The sequence below is a fragment of the Pteropus medius genome, unplaced genomic scaffold (genome assembly GCF_902729225.1).
Source record: "Pteropus medius unplaced genomic scaffold, Ma_sr-lr_union100, whole genome shotgun sequence".
NCBI classification, from domain to species: domain Eukaryota; kingdom Metazoa; phylum Chordata; class Mammalia; order Chiroptera; family Pteropodidae; genus Pteropus; species Pteropus medius.
Genome location: NW_024349797.1, coordinates 15,167,058 through 15,188,738, shown reverse-complemented (window position 1 = coordinate 15,188,738; position 21,681 = coordinate 15,167,058). Strand labels below are relative to the sequence as shown.

At 37.9% G+C, this 21,681-nt stretch overlaps 1 protein-coding gene across 1 annotated transcript in view; it reads left to right on the top strand.

Annotated features, from left to right (window-relative positions):
- The first annotated feature begins 79 nt into the window (after positions 1-79).
- Positions 80-21,681, top strand: part of CATSPERB (catsper channel auxiliary subunit beta) — a 91,578-nt gene continuing 69,976 nt past the window's right edge. Inside the window, exons 1-2 of the mRNA XM_039884031.1 lie at positions 80-779; positions 12,256-12,479. The gene's annotated coding sequence lies outside the window, so the exon portion shown is untranslated. The remainder of the gene's footprint in view (positions 780-12,255; positions 12,480-21,681) is intronic.

Sequence of the window (21,681 nt, the reverse complement as noted above, 5' to 3'; positions counted from 1 at the left end):
TTATACATTAGTACATTTACTTGTAAAATTAATTTATGTATTTCTTAAAGAGAAATATGATAGACTCATACTATGAGGTATGATCTAGGAAAAATAAGCCTATAATAATAAAGCCTAGGAAAAAAATAATTTCTTAACTTCTGGGCAGTGTTTTTAACACATAATGCTAACACATAATCTATTTCATAGATTGCTAAAATATTTGTCAGATTTTAACTTATTGTTGCATGTCAACAGCTTAATATTACATCATTACCAAGTACAAAAGTTGTATTAATTTATTTAAAACATTTCTTTGTTTTTCAGGGAACCAGGTAAATTTGATTCCTGTATAAAATTGGAAGGATATTTTATGTCCAATTTTGAAAATTTCATGTAAGATGTAAATAACCTATTTAAGTTATTTACCAGCCTAAACAGGATTCATAAGACTTCTGCAGAAAAAAAGATGAGTAGCAGATTGGTTAGGTGACAGTTCTATCTGGAAGGATAGAGTGAGAATTTTGGAGACCTTTCCTGACAGAATTTAAGAAAGGGATTCAGGGAAGAGGCTATACGAGAAGCTAGCCTAACCCCACATACATCTCAGTACTAAGGACAAGTCCTCGCAGATAACGTCTAGAGATAAGGAAGGTGGGGAGGATTGATGAGTAATGTTTCTTGACTCATCATGAAAAAGGAACCCTGGGAAGAGGAAGAGATGGGAAGCCAGAAAGAAGAGAGGCTTGTAAGAGGAAGGAAAGCTTATGGAGAACAGTTAAGGATGGAAAAGTAGCAAGGTAAGGATGCAGTCGTGTAGTGAACTCTCAGTGAGTTGCCTGATGCTGTATGCTTTTTCTTTTTTCATATGTCACCTTGTGATAATTCAGATTTCCTTCAGAAGAATGTATACAAAATTCTTATACTGTTCTTCCTTTTCCTTTCCTCCATCCTTCCTCCATCCCCTCCTTCCCCCCTCTCTCCCCCTTCCCTGCTGTTTACCAAAACTCATGCTGAAGTTTGGCTTTCTTCATAGAAAATCTGAAAACTCATTTGGTCTATGATAATAAAATCACTGACCATGTCTGGAAAAAGACCTGAAGAGTTTTCTAGTATAAATGCCCGTCTACCTAGAACATAGGGATATTTTTGAACACATATTTATTGAATAGCCACTGTGTATCTCTCATTTTAGGTGCGGGGAATACACCTAATAAGTAAAAACTTTGCCCTTATAGAGTTTCTGTTACAGTGAATATATCAGAACACACAGTATTTCCTAATACAAGTTGATGGATTTCATGCAATGAATGAGCAAATAGAAAATCAGAAAATCTTTTCCTGGTCTTTCCTTCTGTGTGACTGTTTCGTATACTAATTGTCATCGTTTAGTTTCCTGCTATCCTAGTTTCCTTCAGATGCTCATGTTTGTAATATATTGATGAGTTATTATCTAGGGTATTGTTTTTTTTCTTTTAAAGATACTATTTTCCTTGAACTACTGAGCTAAAACAATGACCTTTTGAAAAGAACCACCTCAGAATTCTAAACCTAGGGAAGTATTATAATTATTTTAAGAACAACCCACTTGTAAATTAGTTTTTATCAGGCTTTAAAAGGCGGTAGAGATGAAATTGATTCTCTAAATGTAAATTTGTTTTTATTGACTTTAGACAAAAAAGGCAATGGACATCTTTGTATTGTAGTGGATTATTTTTAGAGTGCTTGGGAAGACCAAAGAGAAAATATGTTCAGTTTCTGCATTTACTTTCTTTATGTGTGTGTGAATTCACATTTACTCTCCTCATGTAGTCACATACGTTAACCCTTTTCTCTCTTTTAAGGCTGGAAGAAAAAGGAAAGGAAGGCAAAAGGCATCAGAAACATTTTCTTAAAATGTTAAAGCTAGATTATTTATTAACTGAGTACAGTTTATTTCTCTGGGATACTGAAAAAGTACTCGAGTCTTTTCTAAAAACATTTATTTTTTCTTAAAGATATCCTTTTTTTTTTTTTGAAGCATATGGGCAAGACAGAAGGAAGGGTGAGCTAAAGATAGTAGGCTTTTGCAGGGAAAGAAAGTCACATTGAAAGGTAGGATTTGGCTAACAGTGTGTGTGTGTGAGTGTGTGCACGCTCGCGTGTGTCCATGCACGCAACACACATGTCCTTTATCTTGTAGAATTAGAAAAAATAGCATCTGTTTTCTTGAAAATGAGGGAGAGTAAATGATTCCAACAGGGCTGGAAGAGTGATAGAAACATTATGACAGATTTGATCACAGTCAAGTTTCTTTTCCCAGTCTAAAAAAAACTAACCTTGAGAAATAAGGGAAAAGTTTTCCCTTTCCTAGTCCAAAAGAAAGTAACAAAACAGGAAAAATGTTTGGATTCATGGCTTTGTACTTTCCGGTTAGAGTATATCCTTCTATTGGGCAAGAATTGCTCATTGTGTCTAGGATTCTATTTCTGCTCAGTAAGTGACAATGAGTACTCTAGGGGTTTCTATTCCTGGTTCCTTCTTGAGAGCTGAGAGAATTAAGAAAAAACTTTTCCCAAATATTATCTAAGTATATGAAAAAAAGATAATAGTTTTTAATAGTTTTTGACTTTTTTTCTTCTACAGCATACCTGAGAGTTATGACACGTTCATCACTAACACTGTGTCTGTCACAGTGGCAATAATTTGTACCCAGATTAGGAGTCTTGAAAAAAGCCCTCTAGGTGATTTTGTTATACCTCTCATAGAATTCACGAAGTAGGTAGACCGTAGTGAAGTTCATGCACATACCCAGGCTATCAGTTTTGTGTGTGGAGGAGGTTCAGTTTTTTTATTATTTTGGTAAAGTACACATAACATAAAATTTACCATCTTAACCATTTTTAAGTGAATGGTTCAGTGGCATCAAATACAAAGTTCTGCAGACATTGCCACCACCCATCTCCATAACATTCCCATTTTGTAATACCCAAGAAATTCCTATTCCTCCCCAGCCCCAGCCCCTGGCAACCACCATTCTGCTTCCCATCCCTCTGATTTTGTCTACTCTCGGTCTCTCATGTAAGTGGAATCATACAGGATTTGTCTTTTTATTACTGGTTTATTTCACTTGGCATCATGTCCTCAAGTTTCATCTACATTAGAGCATATGTCAGAATTTTCTTCCTTTTTAAGGTTGAATAATATTTTGTCGTATGTAGATGCCACATTTTGCTTATCAGTTCCATCAACAATGGACACCAGGGTTGCTCCCATGTTTTTTAGCTATTGTCAATAATGCTGTTTCAAGCACTGGTGTACAAATGTCTCTTCAAAACCCTGCTTTCAATTCTTTTGTGTGTATATTCCTAAGTGGAAGTCTGGATCATGTGGTAATTCCATTTTTAATTTTTTGAGGAGCCACCATACTGATTTTCACAGTCGCTGTACCACTTTGCATTCCCACCAACAGGGTGGGAACAACAAGCATTCCAAATTTTCCACATCCTCACCAACACTTACATATATATATATTTTTGCTAATAGCCATCCTAATCGCTGTGGGGAGGTATCTCATTGTAATTTTGTTACATTTCCCTAAAGAATAGTGATGTTGAGCATCTTCTCATGTGCTTATTGGCCATCTGTATATCTTCTTTGGAGAAATGTGTCTTCAAGTCCTTTGTCCTTTTTTGAATTGGGTTTTGTTGTCGTTAGGTTAGGAGTTCTCCGTATGTTCTGGATTTTAATATCCCCTATCACATGTATGATTTGCAAATATTTTCTGTCATTCTGTGGGCTGTCTTTTTACTCTGTCGATATTTTTATTTTTTTAAGATTTTTATGAAGTCCAGTTTGTCTGTTTTTATTTTTATGGCCTGTTCCTTTGGTGTCATAGCCAAAAAACATTGCCAGATCCTAGGCTATGTTGTTTTGTCTTTAGGCGGTTCACACATTAAAATGTAATCTGTCCTTTTACATTTCTGGAGTGCTTCTTCCTTATGAATATTGTGCAGATTGTTTCATGTCCTCGGAGTTAGGTAACTACACTAGGTACATACATTCTATTTTTAAAATAGGATGTTGGAAAGTGTTAATTTTTGGTCTTTGGTCCGCATTTGGAAAACATCGATTTAATCACTCAAATTATTGCAGTATAGAATAGAAATAGCTCTTTTCAGGACCTTGAGTGATTGCTGTTGCTTCTACAAGATGGTAGATAAACTGGGTTGTTGTTTGAGAAGCGACGTGGGCATAACTTGAGACCAAGACCGAGGGGGGCAGCTTCACCCGGATGAAGTTTCCGAGTGCAGTATCTGGGCCCACAGTTTGCAAGGCTTGAATTTCCATTCCACCAGAACACTAATGAACGAGGGGAATTGGCGTAGCTAACAGAACTTTCCAAAGGCTCATGTACACAGTGCAATACCAGTTTACTAGTTTAAAAAGGGAGGATAGTCCCTTCCAATGACAAATATTTACATCTGCCTCCACGATCCATCTCTGTTTTGTGTCAAGGCACCTACGAGATTGAACTTTAGAAGCCAAATCATTGTTTAGAGAGCATGAAATCAAAGCAAAGGGAAGTGGATTGTAGACAGAGGCATTGTCCAGGCTCTGCTATGGCCGTCAGCATCCTTCCCAGACAGGAGACGGCTGCAGATCCTCACTGCCTGATGCCTGTACTGTCCTTCTCCTGGAGGGTGCAGGACTCACACAGTGTATTTTGCCTCTTCGACTTTCGCTCTTCTTTTATTTCATCTTAATCATTCCCACATATTACAGAGTCTTTGGCCAGGCAAGTTATCGTTTAATTCATGAAGTTTCAGCCTGTTAAGTTATAATCACATTTTATGATGTCTGCCAGACATACTCAGGTCATCTGAAGTGCAGCTTTAGGAATTCCCCCCATTCTTTGGTAATTTATAGATGTATGTTTGGTAATCCATGAATGAAGTCTCTAGGTCTGTAGTTTTTGCTCTATCAACAGCATTTGAAGTATTTGACATAGTTGATTACTCCCTCCCTTTAAAAACATGGTTCTTCATTTCTGAGGAACTTTTGAATCATTTATTGCTGCATGAGCTGGGGTAGCTTTAAGCACTGAATGAGATGTGAAGGAAAATATAGCACTGTCATTTGAAGAGTAAGGGAACTAGACAGGGTTTGTATCGTGTGTGGTTGGGAAGCTTCACAGGACTAGGAAGGCAAGAGAAATTGGTAAGTGCAGAATTCCTCTCCAGCTTGTCCAAGCACATCCCAGCTCATCGTCATCCTTGTGAATCCGTATACCAAGAATTTGTTGGTTTGGGATTTGGATGACTGGAGCTCAGCATGTCCGAATGGTGATCTGTTTTCCAAAGAAATAGGGAAATTGTTATAAAACACCTGTCTCTGTCTTTGCGTGCTCCTCAGCTCTCTAGCAAGATTTCCATTTTTGTTGTAGGGTCATTTGAAAGCATTAGAAGTGTAATACTGATACTGTGTCGCATCTTAGTTTACTTATCTGAAGGTAACCATGTTCTCTCATTTTTCTGCCTTAGGAAGAAAATAATGAGAAACATTATTTTTCATTCCACGTATGGTGTACAGCTGTTGTGAAAGACATATAGTCTTGTATTGGGATTATGTTTTAAGATTTACGGAGACTTTCTGTACGATCACAATATTTTCTGCAAGATTTAGAAGTAGAGTTTCTTCATTTTGAGAATATTCGTTCACAACATTACCGAAATACTAAGTAAAGAGATTCCTTCACTCGGTGCTGCGTTTACCCCTTTTTGTGAAAGTTACCTGAAAGCAATTTATCATCCGCATTATTAACCAACATGGCAGGATGATCAAAATCAGTTTAGCATTAACAGCAGTGTTTGCTAGAAAAGTTACAAGTTCTCAGAGCTAAAGCTACTGAGGAATTTACTTAATCTGAGATTAACCTTTTTGCTTACTCACTTTCTTTAGGATATAGTCACAATTACAGAAACCATCAGTAATTTTATGTTTTGGTAGGGAGAGAGGTATACTTATAAAAAACAGCTGGAAGCTTACATTTATGGAAAAGGCTATATCTGTTAAAATTTCAAATAATTTCACCATAGAGGTAGGTTAATAATGAGGAAACAAATATATACAAAGTTCTAAATTCCAGGCATGGAGAGAAAACAGGAGTAGAACATCACTTAACCATCACCGAGTCCGTCAATCATGACTGTAATCATGTCCATCTGAAGAGGTGAGTGCCCACACCCAAAGAAAATTGTAAGCGCTTGAGAAATGGTTTATCTTATGTAGATAAATGACTTAAAATTACTCCAGGTAAAAGTAGCTTTCAGATCAGTTACTATATTCTGGGTATCTATCATATGTGGGATCCAGAGAAGACTGTAATTCTGTTTTCTTAGCTCTGTGTGCCGGTCATTTACAATTTTTCATTTTTCATTTATTTGGCATGTACTTATATACTGCTTCACGTGCACGTCTAGGAGAAAGTGCTGGGAAGAAGTGCACAGCCAACTTTTGTGTAACAGAATGACCATTCATGGTTGGATATCTTCCAATTTGATGTGACTCAAGTTAAATAGCCATAGTTAATATTAACTAAGAGAGATTAATTATATGCCATAAGGCTTTTGAAATAGCCTGACCTGAGAAAAAGAGAAGTAATTTGATGATATGTAAATCCATATTTTTGGGAATGCTTATTTCTCTTTTTCTCAGGATACAGAATAAGGCAGACTGATAAAGTCCAAATACCTGCTATCATTAGCTTAGGTCTTGCGTTTTACATGTGGGTGCCTCATAAACATTCTTCCCCTTTTGGGCTGTGCTTATGTTTTCCATTGCCTACAACATCTTAGTGCTTCCTCTTCTTTCCCCAACTTCACCTCCCTAATTGCTATGTATCATGAGAGGCTCAGCTTAGAATCTCTTTCTCCAGGAACAGAACCAACAGGATGTATATACTTGATATTTGTGGTAATAGTTCATTATTACGAATTAACATAACATCATAAAATAGTTTATATAGTTAACAATTTATTACTATATTTAATAATTAAAATTAATTTAGAATTAAAGTAATTTATTATATATAAATATGTATGTATAAATTATAAGAAATCAGCTCACACAGTTATGGAGCCTGAGAAGTCCACCCTCTGCAGCGCAGGACGGCAGGCTTGAGACCAATGAGAGCAGACGGTACAGTTCCAGCCCAATGGCCACTGGGTGGAGACCCAGGAGAGCCGATGTTGCAGAGGAAGCCCACCCACGTTGTGGAGGGCAATCTGCTTTACTCAAAGTTCACCAATTTAATCATCAAAAAAGCACCTTCTAAGTCGACATAAATTCACCATTAATCCATCCCTCTTCTCACCCTAACCTGTTTGGCTTTAGGGCCTGGATGCCTGCATTAATATTGTCAGTTGCTATGCCACTTTTGCTTTTGAAGAAACATTTGAAATACCTTATTTTATAAAATTAATACATTCCATAAAATAAAATTGCAGCATTTCTGGTTTGCAGTTATACTGAATTCTAGATGTGATCTGACTAGCTCGTAGCACTTACAACGAGATTATTCTCTGTGGTCTAGCTGCTGTACTCGTATTAATGTGACCCACGATTTCTTCATTTTACCCCATTTTATCACTCTTTGCACTTGCAATTAAACAACTGTCTTTTTCTCTACATGAACTATTGTTAAGACAATTTCCTTCCCCCTCTCCCCATCCTTTTTCTCAGTGATCGAGGACATTTAACATAAGCGTAAAATTTCACATTATAATGCCTATTTTAAAATATCATTATTTAGCCCATTGATTGATCTTAGAGCCATAGAAACTTAGAGGCAAAATGAACATTTTATAACAAAAACTGGAGTCCAAAGTAAATGTTGCACAGATTTATCAGCTAATTAGTGACACAACTGAATCATGTTTAGTGATCTTTAACTCATCAGACATCAAGTACCTGTTATATCTCCAGATAATGTGCTAAATGCTGTATTTTGGTTAAAATCATTTTAGAAGGTGTAAAAACTTTATAAGTCACTGCCAATTTCAATTGTAGAAAAGGAAAGAAATACTGAGATGTCAAATATTATCCAGGTAATAGGCCTATGTCTTTATATCAAAATGTAATAGTCATTTTGTTATATCTTTGCCTTATTTATTGATAATAGTCTTAAAGCAGTCAAGGTAGGAGTTTTGCTCTATGGTCTGCTACTAGAAGCTGTTCCTTTAATAAGTATGTTTTAGATATTGTTTAACCATTACTTAACTGATTAGAAAGCTACCTAGTTAAATTATATTCATTCACTTCCTTGTCTTTTCTTTTTGAGTAATGAAATGAGGTTATTTTTATATGACTAGAAAAGAAACATATCTTACTATGAGGGTATGCCTTGCCTTGACTTCTTATTCTAAATCAAATAACGATCGACATGTCAAACTGATGAAATAAAACCTCGTTTATAAATGTGTTATTATTTCTTAAATGCCACAAGTGGCAGTAAAATAGCCTTCATTTGAATCGGTAACCTCAGTTGCCCCCCCTCAAGAGTAGGTGCATTTTTACATAAATATTTTGGAATATTGGAGTAAAATCTCAATAAATGTTAATTTCATTCTCTTTCATGATATGCAGTGTTCCCATGAGATGAAAGGTGTGATAATATGGGTTAAAAAAAATCATTGCTGTGTAGTTTTAAATTTTTGCAGTTAGTAACTGTTAGCAGTGTGAATCCCAGCTTAAAATGTTTGCTGCTGATTAAAACATGGGCAGTTGTATTATTGAGAACAAATACTCAACTTTGAGACCTTGAATCTGAAAAGCCAAATCTCCACATTTCTATTAAACATGTATTGGTTTGTCAGTTGATAACTAACAGGTAGTCAAAGGTCCTTGAGGTGTTCATCTAGGCCCTTCTCCTAATGATGAGATCTACCAAAGGTACCAGAGGGAGAACATGCCTCTGCTCGCCTGATTCCTGATGAGCAAGACGTGGGTGAAGTCAGGATGCAGGCTGTCCATCACAGGAGCCAAATGAAAACTTTGGGCTCCATCGCAGTTGTCACCCTATGTTTTCTGACAGCAGCTAGTCTTTCAAATTTTTCAGCACCTTAGAAGATTTTTTCTGATGTACATTTCAATGTATCATTATCAAAGACGAGAGGATTTATTATGTCAGAACTTCAAAAATTATAAGTTCTTAAATCACTTTGAAAGAAATTGACAATCTAGAAGTGAATGTTTTTATTTTGGCCTTGCTGTTGTGGTTTCTGGAACAGAGTACTTTTCTGATAATGAAACAGAAATCCTTGCATTCCTGTTGGAATTTCCTGTTGGGAGTGTAGGGTTTCGTGAGCAGTATGTGACATTGGCTAGTTATGCAACATGTTGGATTTTACTGCCAGCTCTTTGTTTAACAAAGGTGTGAGAAGTTTGGGCCGGACAGGAATGTGAAGTCAATGTTAAGTATGGCATCACCTTACCACCTGCCACATGAATAAACGAGATTCATAAGCAAACATGTTGTACATTTAAATTTTTTTTATCAACTCAGATAAGCCAGCTAGCTATACATAGTTTTCTCTCTTACCTGATGTGGGAAAACTTTTTCTTTTTCACTCCAGGAAAATGTTTAGAGGAGAAAACGTGCCCCACTCCCCGCCAAAGTCGTATCCAGTTTCTTCGGTGATTGCAGGGGAGAGGGCTTTGTACTTATAAAATATGTAAATGCCAATATGTGGCTGGCTGAGGGTTGATTCTTCAATATAACGTCCAACTTGCTAGATTCAGGCCCTTGCTCTCCTCCTGCATAGGTTCTTAGTTCTGCCACATAGCACTTCACGATCTGTTTGGAATAAGCCCTTCCAAATCTTATATAGAAAGACATCTGTTGTCTTTGCTGTTTGTAAGGATGCATTTAGAGACCATGTTACAATCCAGTCCCCTTCAACAATACATTATCTCATTTGTGTTAAATTCTAAACATCGGGAATTCCTTCAGTTAACATCTGTCTCTGTAAAAGATTTCTTAACCTCAGCACTGTCAACATTTTGGATGTGATGGGGCTGGGGGACTTGCCTGATCATTATAGGATGTTTAGCAGCATCGTTGACTTCTACTCACTAGATGCCAGTAACACCCCGTCCTCCATATGACAGTGAAAAATGTCTCCAAACATTGCCACATGTCCCCTAGGGGGAAAAATTGCCCCTGGTTGAGAGCCACTGCTCTAACACAAAATAGAATGTTAGAGAAAGGGCCTTAGCAATTATCTAATTTATGTTTTCTCTTTTTCCTATAGCTGTGATTTACTTAGGATCTCATGACTCCTTAGTCTCAGAGATGACTTAGGTCCCTAACTTTTCAGTTTCTTTTCCTACCATACTATGCTTTCTGGACTCCCTGCTAATGGACTCCCTGCCATGTTATCCAACTACATGGGTTTCATTAGGGCACAGCCAACCATTTAGTAACCTACTCCATAATGTGTGCATAGAAACTGTAATTCTCCTTAAGTCTCCATTGGGTTGTTCGCTGAAACGTAACCCCGAGATGAAGATTTGTATAAAAATGGATTATTAGGAAGTGTTCTCCGGAAATGCTGGTAGGGCAGCTGGGAAAGAGATAGAGAAGGGAAGAGAAGGATACAAAAGCGGGCTCACTTCCAGGGAGGTGGTTTTAGCTCAGTTCCACAAGAGAGCTCTTGGGATAGTGTGGATCATATCCCAGAATTATCCAGCTCAGGTACAGTGATTACAACTTTGCAGCGACTCCGTCATTCAGACAACTTCAGTAAACAGCCTGCCTGGCTGCCAAAGTTAGACTACACGGCATCCAGTGGTTTGTGTATTGCTATAAAGTTAAGGCTCTATAAACAGGGAGGCTAGCAGGGGGGCTCATCATTTCCCTACTAGAAGCAAAACCCAGCAGTACGGTGGTTTTTGTAGGAAGGGAATGGGATGCCTATACATTTTTTCCTCTCATTGGTCTTGGCCTTTTACTTGTAAGTTTTCTCTTTCTCCAACAGAGCCTATCTTTAACTCATGCTGTATAATGCCGAATTTGTCTTAAAACCTACATAATGAGTACTATAAAGAAAAAAGTAGATTGAAGGGAGATGCCATGTACTTTAGATTATTAGAGTGATCAAAAAGACCTGTCTGAGAAAGTGACATTTAAGCTGAAATCTGAACACTGAGAAAGTAAATCCTGCAAAGACCTAGGGGAAGAGCCTCTAGGCAGAGGCTAAATACGGAAAATCCCTGAAGTGGAAAAAGGATTTTCCATTCCTCATGTGTTTTAGGAATTGAAAGAAGGCTAATTTGGGTGGCTGGAGATAGTGATTAAAGGAGAGGAGAATGAAGGTGGCATGAAATGAAGCTGGAGAAATAAAAAATACAGTAGGGGCCAGGTCCTAATAAATGGCCTCCTTGGTTAGGGATTCTTATTTTATCCAAAGTACAGCAGGAAGCTACTGATACAGGTTTTTAAAAAGATAACTGCTGTTCCTCTATAGAAAACAGAGGTTTAGAATGGGAGTCGCGAAGTCAGGAAATCGATGTAGTGGTTTATTTGAGAGAAGGCGATAGCTTTGGGTAGGGCGATGGCATTATACATGGAAAGGAATGGAGAGAATTGAGACCAATTTGGGAGGTACAATCCACTGGACAAGTCAGCCAACAGGATGGAAAGGTGAGAAAGAGAAGAAGAAGAAGGGTGACTTCTAAGTTTTCAATTTATACTCCTGGGGAGATAAAAAATGGGGGAAGTGCTAGGGGAGGAGATGGGGGAGCACCAGGGGCGGGATGAAGACTTCCATTTTGATCATGTTAAATTTGAAATATGAGCCATCTGTTTAGGGATTCAAGAGACCAGCTGAATATATACGAGTTAGAAGTTCAGAGACAAGGTCCTGGTGGGAAATGTAAATTTTGGAGTATTGGCACTCGTGTGATATTTAAAGCTACGAGCCTGGATAGGCATAGTACTTTGGCACAAACAGAAGGATTCACCCTGAAACTTCACTCTATAATGTCTGCCTGGCTTTTTTTTTTACTTTCAGAGGGCCTCCAGCTGTGGAGGCTTGAATTATGTCTCTGACTCTACTCACAATGATCTATTTAAAAAATCTTAAGGCATTCTGCCTTAATTATGGTTTTATTTTGTTGGTTTTTAGTTTTGATTATTATGGTCTGATTTTTAAGTTTCTGTCTTGTAGTAGATTTGCCGGGTGTGTTGTGTTGTTCACCGCCCCGTATTCCTATGTTTGGGACATCTTTCCAAAGGAGTCTTGGTGTGAAATGGAACCCCAAATGCCACAGAGTTGGTATCTCAGCCTTCTCTGCAGCTTGGGCCCAGGCATATGGCCTAGGTTTGATTGGTCAGGTATATCCACATGGACTTTGAATCTGAAGCTCGTGATGATAAGAAGCAAGGGGAGCAGAGAATCTCAGCAATATCTGGTTTCTAGAGGCTGAATCCAGCACTCAGTTCCAGCGGAGGTCGTGTGGTAAGTAGTAGGTATTTGGTGGTTTTGGTTGCAGCAGCAACAATGTGCTCATGGTCTCATCTCTGGCATGATATTGAGCTGTGACCTTGGCTCCAGTGAGCCTTTCCAGCAATTCTGTGAGTCAAACAATATCCTTTCAGTTAACTCCTTTTCTCTTATTTCCTCATATATCATCATTCCTTCTTGTACCTATAATCATCTTTCTGGGTTCCTTTTCTTTCTCAAAGTACATACTTTAGAAGTTCCCTTAGTGTGGAACTCTTGACAGTAAACACTTTTTGTCTGCAAAGGACTTAATTCGCTCTCATTCTCGGAAGACAGTTTTGCTGGGTACACAATTATAGGTTGACAGATATTTTTTCTCAACACTTTGGAGGCATTTTCCCATTGCCTCCTGGCCTTAATTATCACTGAAGAAAAGTCATTTGTCTTTCCAATTATTTCTTTATAGGTGATCTTTTTTCCCCTAGCTACTTCTAAGTTCTTCATTTGAAGAACTGAAGAGCTAACTGATTGAGAAGCTCCGGAAATTGCTAGAAACATATTGCCTAGTAATTTTCCTAACAGCCATCTTGTTTTAGTCTAAATATGAACCCCAGGAGCTAAGGAACTGGTTCAATTTTTATTTTACTATGATTCTCTCTATCAGGCCTTCACCCTGATACCATTTTTATATTCAGTGTTTCAAAGTTTACAGTCATCTGCATTTGTGGTTACTCTCAAAACTCTTATACTACCACCACCATCCCACATAGCTGCTGACTGTCCATCAAGCCTTTCCACCTCTGAATCTAGATTCAAAATCAGGCTAAGTTTAATGAACTGAGATAAACAGCCTACTCAAATTGAATGATGTTAACAGATCATCAACTATAGAATCAAAGAACCATGAGCTGCAGAAGACTAACAATGTATCATACTTAATGAAGAAGCACTTTAGAAGCACTACCATTTAAGTCAGGAATGAGATAAGAATGAATTCATCATAACTATCTTTTTTCTGGAAGTATTGACCATTACGTTAGACTGGAGTGAAAATAAACAGTAAATGATAAAAATTTTATAAAGAAAGATCAAACCAATATTTGTAGACGCTCGGAAGCAAGTGAATGGCTACGTGGTAGAATAATTCAGTAAGGCCACTAAGGCCAAGAGCACTGAAACAATTTCATACATTCAAACTAGAGCCAGTTAGAAGTAGAAATGGAAGAAATAATCCCATTGCATAGGTTTGAGAAGATGAAAAGAAAGGAAAGACAGCATGAAACATGCAGAAATGATATGAAGAAAATTGTAAAACACCATGGAGAGAACAAAAATGAACACTCATAGAAATGTTAAGGTGTTGCCACATTTGGATAGGAAAATTCAACATCGTCATAACAATTTTTCTTAAGTTAATCTAACTGACCTTAATGGGGTATTTTTGTTTTTTGTTTGAAATTGGACAAGCTGATTCTAAAATCATGTGGACAAAGAAATAATTACCAGGAAAATTTTGAAAAGAGAGTACTAACTATACAAAATGTGCTAAGTGAAAGGGTACTGACTATACTAAAAGCATGTTCTGCAATAATGAAGATAATGAGATATTGGCACATGAGTGGATCAGCAATTCAAATGAACAGACTAGAAAACCCAGAAACAGAGCCAAGTATACATAGCAATTAAATAAAAGTCTTATTTCAAAACAGCGGAGAAAGAAAGGATTATTTAATAAAGTGTTGGGAAAACTGAGTAGCCACCTGGAAAAAAAAGTTGGATCTCTACTTCACAGATTATACCAAAATGATTTCCAGATGAATCAAAGATGTGGCATTAAAAAATGAAACCGTAAATTACCAGAAGATAAAAAAGAAAATCCACTTATTTAACCACAGGGAAAAATCACATCACCATAAAAAAGTCAAATGACAAAGGACAGATGGAGGAAATGTTTTGTAATTTACCTTCCAGACAAAGGACTACTTTTCTTAACATATAAAAATGCTTATAAATCAATAAGAAAAGGATCAACAATCCAGAAAAATGGGCAAAACCTGTGAATAAACAGTTTAGGAAAAAAGGAAGTATGTAATATGAGAAATGCAAATGCAATGACAATCTGATACTTCCCAGGACATAACAGCACTTGGTGGGTGGGTGTGGAGAGACCGGCACTCGCAAGCTGGTGGTGGGAGTTTGCATTTCCACAACAGCAGTGATGAACAGTTTGATAAGAGCAAAATTTTTAAAGCACTTTTTCTTTAACCCAGCAAGTTCATTCCCAGAAATTTATCTTATAGCTATATTTACACCTCAGTGAAATGACACGGACAAGAATATTTCTTGTAATAGAGAAGTAATAGAGAAAGATTGGAAATGACGGAAAGGTCTATCAGTAGGTGGCTGGTTATATAAATTACGGTATGTCCACACGATGGAATAAGAGGCAGCCACCAAAAAAAGAATGGGACAGCTATAAGGAAAGCGCTCCAAAGTGTACTGTCAGGTTCAAAAGTATAGAGTATAACAGGGTGTGTATAGTAAGCTACTTTAAATAAGGGAAAGCGAAAGTGTATATATGTACACACACACACATACTCGTATGCCGTGTGGGATAAGTAGTAGTAGTATCCCATTCTTTAGATAAGGAAATAGGCTTAGAGATGCTAAATAACTTTTTCAAAGTGACACAGTTCGCAAAGACCACAAGAATAAGAATCCAGGAAATCTAACTGTAGAGTCTCTACTCTTTACTAATGTATATTGTCCCCGGTGAGGAGGAGGATGTTTATTTTCTAAAAGCTGCCAAAATATTTGCTTTCTTTTACCTGGAGATATGCAAACATACGGTAACGAAGTAGTGGTACAAAATCTAACGGTGAGAAGCTGTCGTTCCAGGCTGTCAGTCCTTGCCTCAGTCCTCCTCTGCAGGGGAGAGCTGTGATTGACCCCCATAGCTTTATAAATATGGTGACTACTCTATTTCTTGATTTGCCAACCTATGCTTTGTCAGTAAGTTCAGTTTAAATGTTGGAACCCAATAAATAGCATTTACATTATTATGACTGTATCAGAGTTCAGTGAGAAAAGCGGGACCTGTAGATTTTATATCTACCTGTCTGTCTGTCTGTCTGTCTTCTATCATCTACCTACCTACCTGCGTGTATGTATATACACACACACACATATATATATTTGTTTACATATACATATATAAACATATATGTACATGTGCATATATATACTGTTTGTTGTAAGGAAGTGGCTCACACAGTTTGGGGCTGGCAAAGCAAGCCTAGAGTCTATAGGGCAGGCAATCAGAAAGACGCTCACGAGCAGCCTGGAACCCATGGGCATGAGCTGAAGCTTGAAGCCTCTGAACTGATTAGGTTATGTCCATCAGGGTAATCTGTTTCATTAAAGTCAACTGATTAGGGTCTTTACACCTGCAAAATCCCTTCACAGCATCACTTAGATTAGTGTTTGCTTGAATAACTAGGAGAAGGTATGTGGATTCCACAAAATGGTTGCTGCCTCCCCTGTGTCCTCCAACTAGAGAGGCAATATCCCCTGTAAGCCCAACTTAATGAGAAACATGCTAGAAAGGGAATTCTGGGAAATGTAGCCAAGCTGACACATCACGAAGCTATCACAGCCCACCCCTTGTCAACTTGGAACCCATACAGATCTGCTTCAATCATACTTAATGTCAAAAAAAGGCAGTAACAAAACCATACTTCTACCTAACGTGACACAACTATCGCATGCACAAATGAACAGACTAACCTTTCTCTCAAAGGAAACAGAGTCCTTGGGTAATGTTCAGTCTTCTCTTTTGATATAGTGTGACTTAAATACTGAGTTGTAAAATTAACCATGATTTACACATATTAGTAGTTAAGATGGGGGGATGAGAGAGGTAGACAGGGAAAAAAATTTAAATAATTTCTTCAATTAAATGATTAAAAATTAAAATAAAAAATGAAATTAAACTTAAAAAATTTTTAAAAGAAGATAAGATGGAAAGCCACAGAAATATTTGGTTAATATCTGTACAAACATATTCATATTGAAATTAGGAGGAAATACTCGTGACCGTGAAAGTCCTCATTTCTACTGCTGGCCACGCAGTCATTATTTGTAACCACTCTCTTCTACCCGTTCCAAATTTTCTTCACCCTCAGCAAGCACCTCATCTGACCATGGTTTTTTTTTTGTTTTTTTTTTTTTAATGGTGGGGTGACCTCACCTTCATTCTTGAAGGGTCTGGCCTATTAGCAGTCCTGCCTGAATAGAGTTGTAGTTTTCCACTGACTTTAATCACAGCACATGGGAGTACCAAAATATGCCCTGGGGGATCCCCCCGTAAACCATGTATACTCCTGCTTACCCTGCCTTGTGCAGTACCAACCCAGTTTCCCCTTGCTTGTCAAGATCAGACATTCTAGTCGGTAAACTTCTTCACTTTTAATTCAGAGACAGGAGAGGTCAGACTGGCCGGTAACAGTCTCAACTTGCCATTCAATGAACTTGTTGGGGTCTATACTAGTTCTCCATTACTACACAACAAATCACCACAGACTCAGTGGGCTCAAACAACACCCATGTATTATCTTGCAGTTTCCATGGGACAGGAGTCCAGACTCTTGGTTCTTTGTTCAGAATCCCACAGGGCTGCAATCAGGTGTCAGCAGGGCTGATTTTTCATTCAGAGGTTCATCTGGGGGAGGATTTACTTCTAAGCTCAGATCGTTGGCAGGATTTATGTTCTTGCGGCTATATCATGGAGGGTGTGTGCTTCCTACTAGCTGGCAGCCACCCTAATGTCTGTTTGCATTTCCTTGTCATGGCCCTCTCCACACACAGTTTCCAACTTGGCCATTTGCTTTTTCAAAGCCAGCAGGCAAATCTCTCTTCTTATATAATGAAACATAATCACAGGAGTAAATATCCCATCGCCTTTGTCATATAATGTAACCTAAACAAAAGAGTGATATGTCATCATCATTGCCATATCCTATTGGTTAGAAGCAATTCACAGGTCCCACCTATGCTCAGAGGGACAGAATTACATGAGAACATGGATCATCGTAGGCCACCTTGGCTTATGTCCACCACAAAGATTGTATAAATACTATTCGTTTCCAGGCTGAAGAGTGTGACAGGATTATATTTTTTCTTTAATGTCATGAACTGTAGGCCATCAAAAAGGGAATGTAGCTAGACTTGCTGTGATCATTTCACAATAGGCAAATATTGAATCATCATGATGTACACCTGAAACTAGCATGTTATATGTCAATTATATCTAATTTTTTTTAAAAAAAGAAGAATGTTCCTAGCATTAAAATCAAATGAAATTTTTTTTTACTACCCTCCATCAATTTCATGATGTTTAAATATATGACACATTGATGATTTCTGTTTATTGGTTTTGAACACACATATCTACTCTCCTACTGAAATAAACACTGAAGGGATTTCTAAAGTGACATAAACCCATAAGAGAGACCTGGAGAAGTGGCAGTGGGAACAAAATTTAGAAAGCTGGAAAGCAGATGGATCAGTGGTAACTGGATTAGCAGACCTGGGTAAGCCAAATTGTAAACTGGCATTGGGGAAAGGTTGGAGGCAATGGGATTGTACTGCAGAACCCCAAAGAGCTCTCAGTACTTGGCAGATTCTTGAACTGGAGGTGAAAGTGGGGCTAAAAGTAGGATTGACTGAATACCAACAGCAGACAATTTTTAGATCCTCTCCCCAATACTCTGCACTTAGCGGCTGCCCTGCCCCCACCCAGACAGAGGCTGGATGTTTATTTTTGCTGGAGGATAAAACAGAGGCTGTCTGGACTGGTGAAAATCAAGCACATTTGAGAAAGGAGTACCACACTGAAAACAGGGGGAGAGAATAAATGCTTAAATACTAAAGACTGACGCCCCAGAATGCTAGTAGCCAGGCCTGTACTCTTTAGGAAAGAGATTGGAAGACCCAGGGAAATTTGAGAAGCCAAAGAGAAAAGTCCTAAATACATTGAGATTGTTCCTCAGTGAAACAGCTTCTCCAGAATATGCTACTGTTCCTTCTCTTTTCACATCTGATAGACCGTTCTCCTGGATTCAGAGCCTCAAATAAGCTTCTTAGCATTTGTGTTTTTAAATCTGAGGAAACAACCAAGGATCATGAAAAATCTTGGAGAAGTCTCAAAGCTGAAAGAGACCAGAAAAAATTAAAAAGGAAAAATGACTTACAGGAATCAAACTTTGCAAGGAGATTAAAAGCAAACAAACAAATAAAAAAAAACACACCCTATCAATTATCTCAGAAAGAGGAGACTGTTACATAAATAAGAATAGACTATAAAAAGGAAAATCCTGAAAATAAAACAGAATTATCAAAAAATAAAAGAATTCTAGAATTTGTAAAAATTAATATAGAGGATTTGGAAGACAAAATGGAGAAAACTCTTAGAAAAATTAAAATGACAAAGGGATAGAAGATAGGAGTGGAAAGAAAATTTGACCAAAATTGGACCCAAACACTGTTGGATAATGGAGAATGGAAAGAGAGCATGCGTGTTGGGAGAGCGGAGAAAAAAGGACGTCATCCTTTTCCTGCGTTGTGGAAAGTTGGTAGATAATGCCTAAACGTAGCAGCAAAACAAAGCAGCAAAAGATCGAAAGTGTCTCTGAGAAGGGAAAGCGGGGTGAAGTATGCAGGGCCCTGCTGTTTTTTGCAACAAGACTTGTAGAATGATTTAGCTCTTTAAACTATATGTGTATCTATAACTTTTATAAAAAGGTAAAACAGGAAAGTAAAGCACACTTTCCTTAGAGAGTTCCATCTTTTATTATCATCGCAGAGCATTTTGTTTCTCCTAGATTTTTTTTTTACGCCCTTTCGTTTTTTTCTCATTGACAAGAAAATAACATGCCTTTAATACCTTCAAGTTTTTCTGTCTTCTCAGTCGTACTCCATACTACATGGGGTTTCTTTCTTCTTCTTCTTGTTTTTTTTTTAATGTTTTTCTCCAGCTGGAACCCTCTGTCACCCTGTTCCAATCTGGACCACTTACTTTCTAGGCTGCCCTCTTGTCCCATGTCTTTTGTTTTGCTTACGTACATCATCAAGAAACTTCCTAAGAGTGATGCATAGCACATAGATTTTCAGTTCCTAATTGTACCAGTTACACACTGGGTAGGCCATTAATGTGTACTTCGACCATGCGAGTTCGATTTTGATGCAGTGTGGGGCAACTGCTTATCATAGTGTTGCTAAAGAGACTCAGAACTACAACTTGCTTCCATACAAAAGCCTCGTCACCTTCACTCGTGGGAAACCAGCAACAAAAGAGAGAGCCCCAGGTTTCTGGGAACTGAGTCTTTTTTGGGAGAGAGAGTTTGTTGAGTTCTGCGTGTTATTTCAGAGTGCAGAGTGACTTTCTTCTTTAGGGCGAGGTCACCAGAAAAGGTGAGAGAAAGATATTTCTTACACGGGGTTTTCCAGGAATAAATTGAATCCAGACACAGCTATCTTTCATGACATGAGTGTAGAGCAGGTTCTATATGGCCACGTGAAGGGACTTCTGAAGGAGAACGTGAGTGTAAAACAGGTTTTATTAGCATCGTTTGAAAAATTATTTGTTAGCCTCTGTGACCATTCACGAATAGCCAGGGCACTGAGTAAGGCAGAAAGGTTCAGTCTTGGCTCACTAGTCAAGGCAGCCAGAGTGGATATAATCAGCCCCACAAAGGACATTCACACAACGATGAATCTGGAGAACAGATGGCATATCATTTGGTCCTACAGATTCCCATGCACACTCAGCTCATTCCGGTCCTTGTACTTTGTGTAATTGCTTATTTACTCTGTCAATTGAAGGTCTTCTCAATTTGTTTTTAAGTCCCACTCTAACTGATTTTCTTCTCTTAAACTTCATCGTACGCAGTTGGCATGATCTCTTAGCATTTATGGTTTTCTTCAGGCATTCTGTCATCCCCTGATGACTGAAGTATGTTATAGTCTCAAGAAGGTCTCTGAACCTCCTAGATGGATGTGGTATTAAAGATGGCAGGTTTTGAGAAACTCCATTTCTCACAGATTTTCAAAGAAAATGACCTTTGGTGCTCTGAAGGAGGCAGTTAATGGGAATTCTAACTGCCTGTTCTTGAGATTTTCTAAGCAGGCTTCCGTACTTGGTAGCAGCTGATTGGCTGTCCCAGAGTTAAGTGGACGACCAAACCAGTAAACTGAAAACTCAGCTCCTGATGTGGGGTCCTCTTTCTTAGCCTATGTGGAAGAAAGCTTGGGAAAAAATAAATAAATTAAAAAAAGTGCAAATAGTCAGGCATCTCATTGAGAGGGACTTACAGTAAGAAATAAAAACCTTACTCTAGTATGAATTTATACTATATAATTATCCCACGATAATGGAGTAACTGCAAATGAACCCTGTGGTGGAGGAGGTAGGTTCTTTCTCTGGAGCAATTATCAAGATTTATTTGGTGTCAGAGAAGAAAAAATTCCCAGGTATGTGACTTATATCTAACAGTTACATAAAAGCCGTAATTAAATGGGAATGATAACTGGGGTGATTTAACTGCTAGAGGGCGAGATGAGCAGTGTCGTGCGGATAAAGACGTTGCTTCAGTGCATAAAGATATGGATTCATAGCTAGGATTTATTAAGGGCTTATTCAGGGTAAGGTAGCTCATAGATGTTTTAAATGTATTATTTATTTAATTCTCACAACGACCCTGTGAAGTGCTATCCCTATGTCACTGAATAGAAAATGAGCTCAAAGAAGTGAAGTAAGTTTCCAAAGATTAAACATCTCAATGGGCAGAACTGATCTTAGGCCAGAGTCCGTGCCTTTTCTCTAACCATGAAGTGATTGTTGAAAGAGGCTAGTAGCAAACTGAGAAAAGTTGTAATATTGAAGCATGAGGTTAATGTATGTATGGAGCAGAATTATGGTGGACAAATTTAGCAGTTTTGGTGAGAGTTCAAATCTAATCATATACTTAATATCTTCACATTTTAAAATGTTCATTTTGTGGCATCTTTGGATGCTGACTAGATCTCTTGGATATGGAGAGCTTGGTTCTAAATCAGCTTTGTCACTGGCTAGTAACAGACTTTGAACATGTTACTGAATGCCTCATATATCAACTCTAAAGTACATTCCATCTCTAGATTTAAATACACACACACACAC